The sequence below is a fragment of the Hibiscus syriacus genome, unplaced genomic scaffold (genome assembly GCF_006381635.1).
Source record: "Hibiscus syriacus cultivar Baekdansim isolate YM2019G1 unplaced genomic scaffold, ASM638163v2 tig00111758_pilon, whole genome shotgun sequence".
NCBI lineage: Eukaryota > Viridiplantae > Streptophyta > Magnoliopsida > Malvales > Malvaceae > Hibiscus > Hibiscus syriacus.
In genome coordinates, this window is record NW_024063170.1 from 1,859,621 (window position 1) to 1,874,223 (window position 14,603).

Sequence of the window (14,603 nt, forward strand, 5' to 3'; positions counted from 1 at the left end):
TATTCACGACGATCGAGAGGGAAATGAAATTTTGGTGACCGAAACCTTATAAAATAAGAAGTCAGCCTGAAGCCAACCCATCAATTTTGACACTTGTCAAAGAGCTATAACTTTAAAAACATTAAAGAGCTATTGATTCTTTTAATATTTTGTGAACTCATGGTTATAATTTGATTCGATTGTGAGCCTGAATTAAGGGGCAATATTTTATAAAATTCTTTCATTCTTTGATCCCTATAATAAGAGAAAAGGGAAAAACATTTTCAAACATGACAGTTTCAAGTGTGAAAGGTCCTTGAAGCTTATGAGACTCATTATGCCTCTATTGGAGAAAAGGAATAAGCAATGCCAGAACATGAAGCATTCCACGATCTTGAAGTAGATGGTCCAAGAGAACAAAATGAATGAAGAATGAAACTTAAAATATTTCCTTGAGACGTTGTCAATTACCCATCAAGAAGAAGATGATCTCATTATTCAGAAGGGGCACATATTACAGATGTATAAAATGCAAGACAGTTTATTAGAAGAATTGGTCACTTCTTGAGTGTTTATGACAATGTGAAGAAACGGCTTCAAACTACTTGACAACACCACTGTGTAGTGACACCAGAATGAGAACATTCAAGTTAGGATATGTTGGGCACGAAGAAATCCATGAGTACCCACTTTGGGGCATGACCAGAAACCCAGATCATGTTGGGATGACAAGATTCAGACCAAGAAGATATTGAGAATGAGTCTCACAACTTGAAGTGTTAGGGGAAGACCGTAAATTTGAGTAGAGCTTACCTTGTAAAGCAAATCAACCGAGCATCAATCAATGGCAGAGTCCTGAAAGAACAACTCAGAAAGCGTAATTGAGCCAAGAACGGAAATGGGGGCAACACAGTGGTATTTCTGATCATAGCAAGAAGTTAAGAGAGAAAGAGATTTCTCCGAAATGAAGATAGAAAACGAAGACAACAAGAAGATAGAAGAAGATCAGAAGGCTCTTCAAAAATGCAAGTTGGAAATTGTGATTTGTTATACGGATATCTAAAGCAAACCCCGGAGAGGAATGATCAAGTAGAAGAAGACTGAGTTCGCTACTTTGAAGTCAAATAAAGATAGAATCGACATTTATGCATTCATGAAAACATCATTTGCATAAAAGAAAAAGCATTACACTAATACATTTAATTGCATTCGTGTTTCATGCATAAACACATGGTTTTGACAGATCCTCTAGTGAAAAGAGAAGATGCAGGATGTTAAAATCCTGACAATTGAAAGGTAGAAGTTAAACATCAAATACAGGGAATTATATTTAGAGAGACAGAACCTGAGGAACGCAGGGGTCAATCCACAGAGGAAATATTGATTTGAAGCGGGGCACGTGGATCGACCATTAAGTTGTTTTATAAAGTGAAATGAGAAAGATTTATCATTAAAATATGAAATTTGAGATTTTGAAAAATAAGAAATGTTTCTTACCTAGTAAACAATTTAAGTCCTTTGGGCCATCAGTAAGTCTTTCGAGCATGATGATTAAATCCTTCGGGTCATCAGTAAGTCTTTCGAGCATGATGCTCAAGTCCTTCGGGCCATCAGTAAGTCTTTTGAGTATGATGATTAAATCCTTCGGGTAATTTTTAAGCCTTCACGGAAGAGTAGTGAAGCAAATCCGTCAGTAAGTGCCTCCAGTAAGTCTTTCGAGCATGATGATGAAATCCTTTGGTCCATCAGTAAGTCTTTCGAGCATGATGATTAAATCCTTCGGGTAACTGGTAAGCCTTCACCGAAGAGTAGTGAAGAAAATCCATCAATAAGTGCCATCAGTAAATCTTTCGAGCATGATGATGAAATCCTTCGGGTCATCAGTAAGTCTTTCGAGCATGATGATTAAATCCTTCGGGTCATTTGTGAGTCTCTCGAGCAAGATGATAAATCCTTTGGGTCATCCATAAGACCTTCGGGTAGGATATTTTCACACCAAGATGATAAGTTATTCGGGCCATTTTAAGCCTTCTCGAGTACAAAGAAGTTGATCAATTGATTAAAAGGAAATGTGCACGAGGAGTCATTAACGAATTCAAAGTCCCAGGAAGAGATAGGTTCAGATGGCAGTCGAGTCTAAGAAGATTCTCATATCTAGTTGTTGCGAGACAAGCTCCCGTTTAACCTTCGAAGTTGAGCCTTCATGGAAGAATAATGAAGCAGAATCACACCATAAGATTGTTCGAGTTCTACTCCCTGAAGCAAGAGGGAGCGAACCCGTAGGCAGAAGATTGTTCGAGTTCTACTCCCTGAAGCAAGAGGGAGCGAACCCGTAAGTAGAAGATTGTTCGAGTTCTACTCCCTGAAGCAATAGGGAGCGAACCCGTAAGCAGAAGATTATTCCAATTCTACTCCCTGAAGCAATAGGGAGCAAACCGTTTTTAGAAGATTTTTTGAGTTCCTTAATCCATGAACAAGAGGGAGTGGATCCGTCATTTGAAGATTTTTCAAGTTTCAGTTATCCCGAAGTAACAGTGAGTAGTTTAATCTTTTGAAGTTCTCATGACAGGACAAACTCGATCATCTTTTGATCTTTGCTCTATTCTCGTTATACGACAATGAGCAAAGAGGGGCAGCTGTTGATACTCGATTTGTCTGGGGCTAAGTCAGAGCAGACTCGAAGCAATGGCCGACCTAAAGAAGAACTTAACCCGTTGAAGGCCCAGTTTAAGCCCAGTGACCCAGTAGTATTATCATCCAAGCCTCTAGTCCACGTGAAGTCCTGAAAAACTGAAAAAACGGTTATCGAGAGTTAACCAAAACAAACTGGGTGAGGGTCAGTTTTTACGGGGAACGACCAGAGATTATGGGGGGAATGACAAGAAAAACCAGGGGAGATCACACAACCAAGAAAAAAAGAGATATTAACCGGGGAGAGGAACCAAAGATTTTTTTAGCAAGAAAAGCAGAAAAGAGTTGGCTCATTCATTTTTTTTACATAACAGAGATATAAGAGGAAAACAGTGTGTGTAGAGGGTTCTGCTACCTTATTCCAAACTAAAAAAATGGAAAACATTATACTATATTTTGTTCCTTCAATTTGAAAATCAAAGGAACGGAAGAGTTCGCTCGTTTCAACGAATCAAAGCAATACAAAGTGGAATTCGGTTCCTACAAGTTTTTTTTTTCTTTTCTACGATTACATTAGTATTTCCATTCATCTATTTTAATTTTTTTAAACTAAATGCAAATTGTAAAGTATTAAAACAGAGATATATACCTTTGGTTCATCATTGAAGTAAATGGATCATAGACTTTAAGGTTCCTTTGCCAAAGTGTCGACGTTGCCGGAGTTGGGTCGAATGGCAGTGGGTCGTTTGAGTCCTTGCATGACGTTTTTTTTTCTTCGGTTTGGTTATTATCTATTGAGGTATCAAGATAAAAAATAGAAATAAGTAAAGGTTTTAAGTTTACATTAGCGTTTCGAGCACTATGCCATCGTTGAGGGGTCGAGTTTAGCGTCGAATGGGAGTGTTGTGTATGGGTTTCGACTGTGTGGGTTTAGCGAGAGAGAAGAGGGGAGAATGAAGAAGGAAGAGAAAGCTACGTAGGAGTAGTTGGTAGAGATGATAACTAGGGTTCTGTTTTAGTTTAAGTAGGGTTATAAGCAACACATAAAACTGCAGAGTTTTAGGGGAGATATGTTTCAACACTTTAGATGGGTTATTTTCAGAGTAAACCCTTCCATGTTCTGTTTGAATGCATTTTAGTTCATGGTTTTTTCTTTTAAAAGTTTTTGATTTTTCTATTGATCTTTATACGTGTTACATCTTTGTCCCATGGCATGGTTATTTAGTTTACTAGTTATTTTGCATTCAGTATACCTGTTTTTTTTTGTATTTTCCGTTTTCATCTTTCAAGACACGAATGTATACATATGAATATATATATATATATATATAGTATAGGCTAGGTGTAATATATTTTGTTTTGTCCATAGTTGTTAATATTCATATATCTTAAATATACTTTCTATTTGAAATATATGGTGCGTTTGTATATTCCTATATATATATATATTATAATTAAGTCTCATTTTTGCCTTGTTATTTTTACGCGTGCCAAGTATAACATGGTGAGCATTTTCTTTCAATCATTACATATCATTTTCTTTTCTTTTTCTATTCCTTTATTTGCTCCCGCTCTTGTACTCTTGTAGCTAATTTATTTAGTAGTAGTTTTTTAGGGGTTTGGAATAAAAAGAAAAAACACGCAGACACACACCGAGTAACGCCACCAAGATGACAACTGACATAGGTTATTTTAGGAAAAATTATAACATGTATGTATATACTTTTTAAAATTTATAGTTTAGCATGTTATATTTTTTATTTTTATATTTAAGTCACATTTGTACATTATATGTTAATATGCATGATTTATGATTTTTAATTAAAATATATGTATATAATTTTTTTTGTATGTCACGTTGTATGATATTTTTAATTTTGTTTAATTTTGGCATGACATCTTTTTTTGCATGATTCGCATGATAACCTCATTTGTATAACTCGACATATTACATAATTATATTAAGGGTAATACACTTTTAATTTAAAATTGTTTTAAGTGGGCTGTCATAACGCATTTGAGGTCCGCTTTTAATAATTTTAAAATAAAAGTGTATCCCATTAGTGACGCCTAAAAATTGATCAATCACTTTAAAATTTGGGAATGAAAGAAAAAGAAATGTTCGGCTATTTAAATTTATCGAGAAAAGGTTGTTATAGCTTTTAAGATATGGTCTCGATATTTATAAATAATTGAACATTCTTTATCTTTCTAAAATGACTTGGTAATTTTAATTTAATTTATTTGGGTGCTTTTGAATATTATTAAATTCACATCTTTGTTTTATGGAATCAAAAATCAAATTAAGTTCGAATTTGTAAAGTTCATTGCAAAGCCGTTAATTAATCGACTAGGTACCGATTTTGGGCGTCGTGGGGGTGCTAATCATTCCCCACACGTAACCGACTCCCGAACTCATCTTTTGATAACGCAGACCTCAATTTGTTGTTTTAATTAAAATTAATTTTTATTTAAAATGACAAATCATTTTTGGGTGCCCAATCACACCCTAATCAAAGATTGGTGGCGACTCTTCGAATCGTATTTTTCGATCGTAAAGGAAATCCAAAATTTTTCGAAACGATAGGTCTTTTAAATCGTATTTGTTTTAAAATTAAAAAGATGATAATTAGGATTTAATGTGGTTTTCAAAATCTCACTTTTTTTCATTTTAAGAAAAAAATTGTTTCGACACGAGAGATAGAGATAGAAGTGCAGTTCGACATTTTATGGCTAGAGAGATATATGCGAGACGTTGCCTACCTGCATTCAGTGGTTGATACGCTATGCGTGGGCAACAAGGGACTTGTATTACAAGATGTTTCAAACTATTGTTCTTGCCCGCATAATTCTCTGCATGGTTCTATGATTTTTAATCCTATTGTTCAAGCTTCATAGTAAGTTTCAATCTCACTTGAAATCCAGTGTCCTCAAAATGTAACTCATATCTTCCTTTGGCAGGGTGGATTTATTGATGATTTCCTCTCTCACTTGATGTGCTACTGTTGTGCCCTGGTTCAAGAATGGCGAGAAGTAGAGATGCGCGGGATCTACGGTATGTCCTACATATCGAGTCGAGAACCTCATGATCATGCTGAAATCTCGTTTACCCTAATAATTCTCAGACTGTCTTACAATGCAATGTGATGTTTGGGATATGGTTTGTTATTATCCCTGATCATCCACTTAATCCAAGTTATATACCATCTTCAAACTGTTTTATATATTCTGGAAAATGGTGATTCATTCCTAGATTTCAATAGAGTGCATTTAAACTTTGATTCTGATTTTGTATTTGAAACTTTTGCTTCTTTATATCTGAAATGGTTGGTTTTGCAGTGAGTATATGACATATGTCTCAGAGGTGCTTCACCTTGAAGATACAATAAAAAATTACAAATGTCGTAGTTCAACCGGATGGTTTTCTTCTGTCTATTATAATTTTACAACTTTCTAGATGCTTTTCCTCAATCATTAATGTTCATATTTGATTTCATTTCAGGAAATATGTATCAAGTTTCAGACCTGGTCGCACTGGGAAGACAGGAACACTCTTAGTTGCAATAGGTATGTAGACCTCTATTGATTTGTGTTGCACAATCAGTATTTTCCTTGTTTCATGATTCTCTGCTATGTTTAGTTCTGGGGAGACCTTAGAACTTTTGTTCTTTAACTTTGCCTAATTTCTTTGATAAATTTGTTGGAGTCATCATTTGAAATCAACACTCTAAATTATCTTCTTGGTTTTTTCGCCTAAGTTAATAGTCCCAAAAGGTGAAGGCGGTTGTGATTGGGATTTTTATTTCCCTTTACTTGGCACCATATGAGCTTTGGATTTTGATGAAGATCCATATTTTGGTGGAGGAAAAGATGATTATGATGGCACTGGTGATCCACAGGTCAACCTTGTATGACCACTTTCCTTGCAACGACTACATGTCGATATCTTTTTCTCTTCACCCTTAGACGTTATACGATCGTGATTTTTTGGTCGGCCAGATAGCCTTCTGTCCATGACTGGTGGCAAAACTATTTGTAAGTCATCTGGTATGTCCCACTCAGAAGGATGTGGAATAGGGTAGACAATCTCAGAATAAGTTTGTCGATATACTTTTGTAGTGTAGAAATCCATAGCGTATGTGCTTGTATCATCTTGGTTTAGATGAAGAGCAACTTTTATAACATGGCCACACGGATAACCAGATGTTTGTCATTTCATACAACTACACGTCTTTGTATTTAGATCGACAAGCCCATTTAAGTTATTATCCAAGACTTCAAACAAAGTGTTTGAACATGGTTCAACTCTCCATGACGTTGACTTCACAACACATTTCGTTATTTTTTTTTTCAGTTTATGGTGTAACACGACGTTCTAATGTTTCTGTAATTTTAAATAGATAATACTTAGTAAAATCTATTAAATATGATAAGTTACGAATTTAAAGAAATAATACATGCATAGTTTCTTTTCTTATAGTACCACTATTGAATAGAGGCTCAAAAAAACACCATTAACATAACAATGGGTAATTTTCGGGAATGACGACTTAGGGTGTTGATTGATTATACACTATTAGACGTCATGAAACCATATCTTGCTCCAAGTTGATGTACTCTTGACCATATTTCAAACCCTACATCTTCTAGTGTTTGAGCACATTGAGGCAAAACACGTCTTAAACAATTTATATGCTTATTAAAATCCACTTCCCGATAAGCTTTTATAGCCTTCCAGTATGTCCATTTGTGATTTTTTATACCAGCAGACCTTGATTTTAGATTTCTGTACAAATGAACACCACAAAGTCCATGAAAAGCATCTGGGAAACACCTTCTAATAGCGTTATTAATTGAGTTTGCCCTATCGGATATGATTTTCAGATTGCTAATAGGACCTATGCAATCCCTAAGATGCCCAATAAACCATGTCCATGAATAAGAGGTTTCAGATTTGCCAACCCCGTAAGCTATTGGCAGTATCCCATTGTTAGAATCCATGTCTACTGCTAATAAGTTTGTTCCAAGGTATCGACCTTTCAAATGTGCTCCGTCAACTATAATAACTGGGCGCATGAAAGTAACAAACGAACGAATCTACAAAATAATATACACAAAAAATATAATCATTTAAATGTTAAATACATGTAACTAACAAAAACGAGTCAAGAAAAATATATTGATTTACTAACCGCATCACCAATTGCGATAAACATCAACTCAAAACATCCATCTCTATCTGTTTTGATATGAGTTACTGACCCACGATTTTTCAACTTTAAATTGTGACAATAAGCTGACAGTTGGGCAAACGATGCTTCTGGCGACCCCCTCAACAATTCCAAGGCATAACATTTGGCTCTCCAAGATTAAGAATATGATATACTAATCTTGAGCCGAGCATTCATGTCAGTCATAATTTCATGACCTCGATATAACCTGCCATTCAAAAACATCAACTCAGCCAGAAAACCACTCAACACCTTTTTGTTTGCCTGTCTATGGTGAGAAAAAACTTGGGTTCTTGAACATGTATGTTTATTAATAAAAGTCCTAACTTGAAACATTTCGCAATCTTTTATCCTCTTTGCAATCATACGCTACGTACAGTTTTTGTCAATCTTACACTTTGTTTTGAAAATATCTTTGCTTGATTTGTTAACTTTTAGTTGATAGCCATCTTCCACACATTTCGTATACAAAGCTATCTTCAAGTCTTCCTTTGTATCAAAACAATCATCTTTCTTGATACGAATAACTTTTGTGTAACAATCAACTGCTATCTTTACCAACTCTTCTTCCGGTATTGGAAGTAATTTTGGCATATTCCAGTTATACTCCCGTGGCTCTTTCCTAACAACCTTTATATTTCCATGAATTTTCTTGTTATTTTCTTCGGGGACTTCTTATTCTTCTTCTTTTTCTTCTTCAGGGTTATATGAATTACAGAATGGATGTTCAACATGTTCTTCATAGCCGTAACTTCCTCCTCATTATCATCAACAACATCTTCCTCGGCAGCGACTATTTCATCTTCTTCTTGAGTTTTACCCCAAATCTGATTTGAATCATCATCAAAATCCGGGTATTGACCAATATCAAAATCATTATTGTAATAAGCAGGGTATGTTCCTTCTTCTTTACTTTTACCCCAAATCTGATCTGAAACATCATCAAAATCCGAGTATTGACCAAGATTAAAGTTCGGGTATTGACCAAGATCAAATTTTGAATACTGACTAGTACTCACATTTTTATCTGTTAGCTCATCATCGTCTAACTGGTCAATATGAAAACCCGAATTTGGGTCTGTAAATTGATTGTGATTTGGATTAGGGGAAAATTGTGGATTTTGAGATTGTGTTTGATATTGTGTTTGGTATTGTGTTTGGTATTGGAAATATGGTGAAACAAAAGTTTCTTGGTGATGAAATTGTGGTGGAACCATGAAATTTTGAGGTTGATAACAACGTTGTACATTGTGAGCACCATAAACTGGGGCTGAAGAACTTAGTTGATTATTATCTGTTACTGACCCAACTTCACTACTTCTAGGTTCAACAATATACAATGTAACATCATCTTGCGAAACACTAATGTAAGTAATGAATCGATCAAAATCTTTATTGTTAGTTAGAAAATAAATTTTACCCTTTCTCTGATAAGATAACCTAAATCCACTTAGAGGCTCTAAACTCAATTTCTTTGAAACACGTAACATTAGATTTTCATAAGTTTTTTAATGACAGTTTTAGTTGAAGATTCATAGGTAAAGGCATATATTGTAAAACACCATTAACATTATACCATGACCCTCCATAACACAAATATATCCAAACATTATCAACATTAGATGATTTCATTCTACAAATTGTAAATAAAGTAATTTACTAAACAAACGAGCTATAAACTAGATATCAGCACTAACTTAGAGAAAAACATACCTTTATTAAGTTGATACTTGATAATTTGGGAGAGAAATCATTGAAAAATTATATAGAAATAAAATTATGTTGAAAAGATTAGAGATGGGGACGAATATCGTCGGAGAGAGTGAGAGATGGAGATGGACTGAGTTATGATTTAGGGGTTTAGGTTATGAGTTGCTGCTGCTGCTGCATAGTTTATATACCCAAAACATTTGTGTTACGAAATTAAAAGCTGAGTTGTGAAATTTAAATTCGCGTTGCGAATTCGAAAATCGAGTTGCGAAAATGAAATTTGTGTTGCAAAATTGAAACTCGCGTTGCGAATTAGAAAATCGAGTTGCGAAAACGAAACTCGTGTTACGAATTTAAAAATCGAGTTGCGAAAAAGAAATTCGTGTTGCGAAATTGTCAAATTCGAGTTGCGAATTCGACTTCTGTGTTGCGAATTCGGAAACTGTGTTGTGAAATTGGCTTTCGTGTTGCGAATTCGAAATTGAGTTGTGAATTCGTTGGTTATTTTGCAAATCCAAAAAAATTGGTTAAAATCGTATATTATAAGACATTTTGGGTCACTCAAGTTATTTTCTCAATAAAAAACCCTCTCTGTTTATGAGTGAACAACCGACTAACAAAAAAACAACCCATAAGCGAAAAATCCTCACCTTTTCGGTCCGAATAAACTCATCGTTTGGAAGCAAAACCCCACCGAGTCAAAGGTAAAACCTTCATTCTTTCATCCTTGCTGGTTGGTTTTCGGGGTTTGTGGGGTTATTTGTATGGGGGTTTAAGCCTTGGTTGAGCTTTAATTTCTTGAGGGGTTGATATGAAACTTATCGGTTCCTCGTTGGAGCCTCGGGGGGAATAGAAGACTGTCGGGGTTAGACTAGATTAGAGGTTTGAGGGAGTTTTGTTTGTTATTTAGGGTGAGATTTGCACCAATCTGGCTTTTCATCGGAGCCCGTAGGTAAAGGGGAGGCCACGACGGTCGTTTGTTTTTTGCTGGAGGAGATGAGAACAGAAGAGAGAGGTAGGGTTTGAGAAGAGAGAAAAAATGACGGAGGGTTGGGTTAACTGATGTCAAATGGGGATAGGTTAGATTCTTACCCAAAATACCATATATATGGTGTGGCCAAAACAACAACGTTCTGAGCGTTAAGGCACCCGTGTTTGAGGGAAAGGGGTAAACTACGCGAGTGATCGTTTTAGCTTATAGGAGTTACGTTTTGGTCCTCAAGCCAACTTCTGAAGTTTCTGTTTGTAGCTTCTAAGTTTACGGGCATTTTATTTTAGCCTCTATCCTTAGTTAATTTAAGTATTTACTTGTTTATATATTGGGTATGCCATTTTTGAAGCTTTTTATTTTAATCCCACTTATATTTGGGGTTTATTATTAATTTCGATGCTTGTAATTTTATTAAGTTGCATTTTAATCCCATATGTAGTTACGTGTTTATTACGGTTTTAAGACCTGGGATTCAAAACTTTTACGCTTTGTGACTAGATGTTTTGCCTAGTTTCTGGTTTTGATTTTAAATTTGATTCATTTTTACTTTAGTCTCTATTTGATGTCCTTTCATGTATGTAAGTATGTACTTAAGTCCTTTTGGTTGGTTGAGTATAATGTATCGAGTTAGGGAATTTATGGTATCGATAAATCAGGTTATGTATGTCATTAAATTTTATTTAATCTATTCTAGATAAAATATCATGTTATTTAATTTTATGTATTTAAATAGCATGTTTGTTCATACGCTTAGGTTTAGGCGTAATTTACCCTTTCAAAACTGACATGTAAGATACCCTTATTAGTATGTCCCGACTTGTTTAAAATAATTGGATTAAGGGTAATACCCTTCCATTTTAAAGTCGTTGTGAGGAGATTGTCTTAACTTATAAGAAAGTCATTTCCGATGATTTTAAAATAAAAGCATATCCCACAAGTGAAACCTCAAAAAATGATTTTACACCTAAAAATTAGGAATGAGAGAAAAAGAAATGTTTGTTTATTTAAATTCCTCAAGAAAAGATCGTTAGAACATATAAAAGGTCTGATCTCGATATTTTTAAATATTCGAATATTTTTCTTCTTTCTAAAAAGATTGATAATTTTTAATTTAATTCATCTGCTTTGTTTTATTTTATTTTAGGCATTTGATTGTTACAATGGAACTGTAATATTTATTTATTTCGATTAGAGAAGGAATTGTCTGTCTCAAGGTATGAGAGGTCGATTCTTCTCGATGGGAAATAATCAATTATTACTATGTTTCGTTCTAAAATTCAAAGAATATTATTTAAAGGGATCTTAAACTAAATTAAATTCGAACTTGTAAATTTCATTGCAAAGACAATTAATTAATTAACTAGGTACTGATTTAAGATGCTGTGGGGGTGCTAATCATTCCTCACGTGTAATAGACTCTCAAACTCAATTTTTGGTACACATATCGTAAATTTTTTGTTTTAATTAAAATTAATATTTTTATTAAAATGTAAAATTTATTTTTGGGTACCCAATCACGCCCTAATTAAATATTGGTGGCGACTCCTCGAACCATTTTTCAATTTACTTTTATAAAAGAATCCTAAATTTTTTCGAAGCGAGATTTTTTTAAATCACATCTTTAGTTAAAATTTAAAATTATTTTTTTATATCAAAAATCGTTTCGACATTCATAAATATATATATATATATATATATATATATATATAATTTTAAAATATAAATATAATCCATCAAGTATGTTATATGAATTATGTTTATATATATATCACGTCATATTGCATTAACTTCGTGCTCAGCATATTTTATGATATCCGATTATTACCAAATTCACGTAAACACACATAAGTTTTAAATTATTTAATAAATACCAAAGTTACCGGTTTCAATTATTAATAAATTTTTAATGAAAAATTACTAAATTTTATCACCCATCAAGGTTACCAAATTTAATTATGAATCATAATTTAATTCACTTAATATAAAATAGTTTTTATGCGGATTAGAAATATTTTATCTTTATCATTCATATCACTAAATTCAATAAATAAAAATTTATAAATGATTAATTTATAAAATAATATGATTTTTTTTATAAAAATTACAAGTTCAATTTTTTAAGTAGCTATGTTTGTAAGGTGTGTGTATTGTTAGTAGATAAAAATATCATGAACATATGTTATCTTGTAATCGTCTCAATAGTTACTAATATTTGAATTAATTTATTTTTTATTATTGAAATTTAAAAAATAATATAGAATTTTATCCTTAAACTATTGTTAAAATATTAATTAGGTCCGACAATTTTTTATAATTCGTTTCTCCTCCTATAAAGTGTCGACCAACGAGTGCTTCTCTTTCTTTCATTCTTATCACAAATCAACAAATTAATATATAATTTTATCCTATAAATTTCATGTTTCCCAAACCCTTTTTCGTCTCCAAAAACTTTTTTAAAAACATTTATATTATGCCAGGTTGAAAGATGACTCACGTGAAGCTTCATGCATAAGGGTGTTATAGAAGCTAGTCTGTTAGTCTAGTTAGTTTTGAATTCTCAACAACTTCTTAATAACTAGGTGGTTAGGCAGTTTTGAGTAGCTGAATTGTTGTAAATGATTCCTATAAAAGAGTATTATAGACTGTATTTGAAGCAAGCTTTTGGAGCTAAATAAAGCTTACATTACCTTTGTTCTTTCTTATATTTTTTTTGTTCTTTCTGCGTCGTTCAACATGGTATCATTTGCTTTCGGTCCTGGATATCTTGCTAGATGCGATGACGCTATTTGGTGAATATTCCTCCTCGCAAGCCCGGATATTTACCAAAAAACGTGTAAATGTGGTGCTTGATGAAATGAACTTCCTCTTATGGAAGCAACAAATTCTTCTTACTATTCACAGCCACCGTCTTGAACGGTTGCAAACTGGTTCCATGCCAGTTCCGCGCAGGAGACGATTGTTGATGAGCATGGTGAAACAATTGTTAATGAAGCTTATGAAGATTTTGTAGCGCAAGACAATGCTCTCGCATCCTGGTTTCTATCCACGATCAGTGCTCCATTGTTACCACAGTTCGTTGGTGCCGAGTCAGCCGCTGCTGTTTGGAATACGGTTTTGTAATTTTTTGCAAATCGATCAACAACCACGGTTATTAATTTACATTACAAACTTCAATCAATGAAGAAAAGTGATGATTCTGTACGAGTTTATCTCACCCGTGTTAAAGAAATCTGCCACACTCTTACTTCTTGTGGAAGTCCAATTTCTCAGGTTGAACATATTGTGAGTATTCTCAAAGGTTTATCACGGGAGTATCAGCCGTTCATGGCAGTGATCACTACTACGCGTGAAACTCTTTTGTTGGATCAGGGTTATTCTATGCTTGTTGATGTTGAAACACATATTTTTAGGTTTGACTCTCAGCTTGAGAATCTTTTAATGAGTGTTTATATTGCTCAAGGAAGATCGATTGATGGTTCGACTAGTTCAATTTATGGAGGTCGATCTGGAGGATGTGGTCGTGCTCGAATTCAATGTCATTTGTGTGGTAAAAACAATCATTTTGTTAATCGATGCTGGTATCAGTTTGATCGTGATTTTCCTGGTGTCAATACGTCTTCTGGTTCGACACGATCTCGGGATGAATCTGGCACTGCTAATTGTGCCACTTTTGACAACTCGTCAAGGTGTTCTTGTTGCAGTGCTAATTTTAGTGTTGTGGAGTGCGAAAAAGTAAAAGGTTGTTTCACGGTCGACCATGTAAGCTAAGTATCGAAGCCTTGCTGATGCAGCAGCAGAGGTGGCATGGGTTGATGCTTTACTTACTGATTTGAAGGTTCCACAACATAAACAACCAACGATCTGGTGTGACAACACAAGTGCGATTGTGTTGAGCACTAATCTGGTGTATCATTTTCAGTCCAAGCATGTGGACTTAGATGTGCATTTCGTCCGAGAAAAAGTTGTTGCAAATCAGTTGAGTGTGAGTTATGTTCCAACAAATCATCAAGTCGCAGATGGCTTGACCAAACTGTTGTCAAAAACTGCCTTTGCTGGTTTTC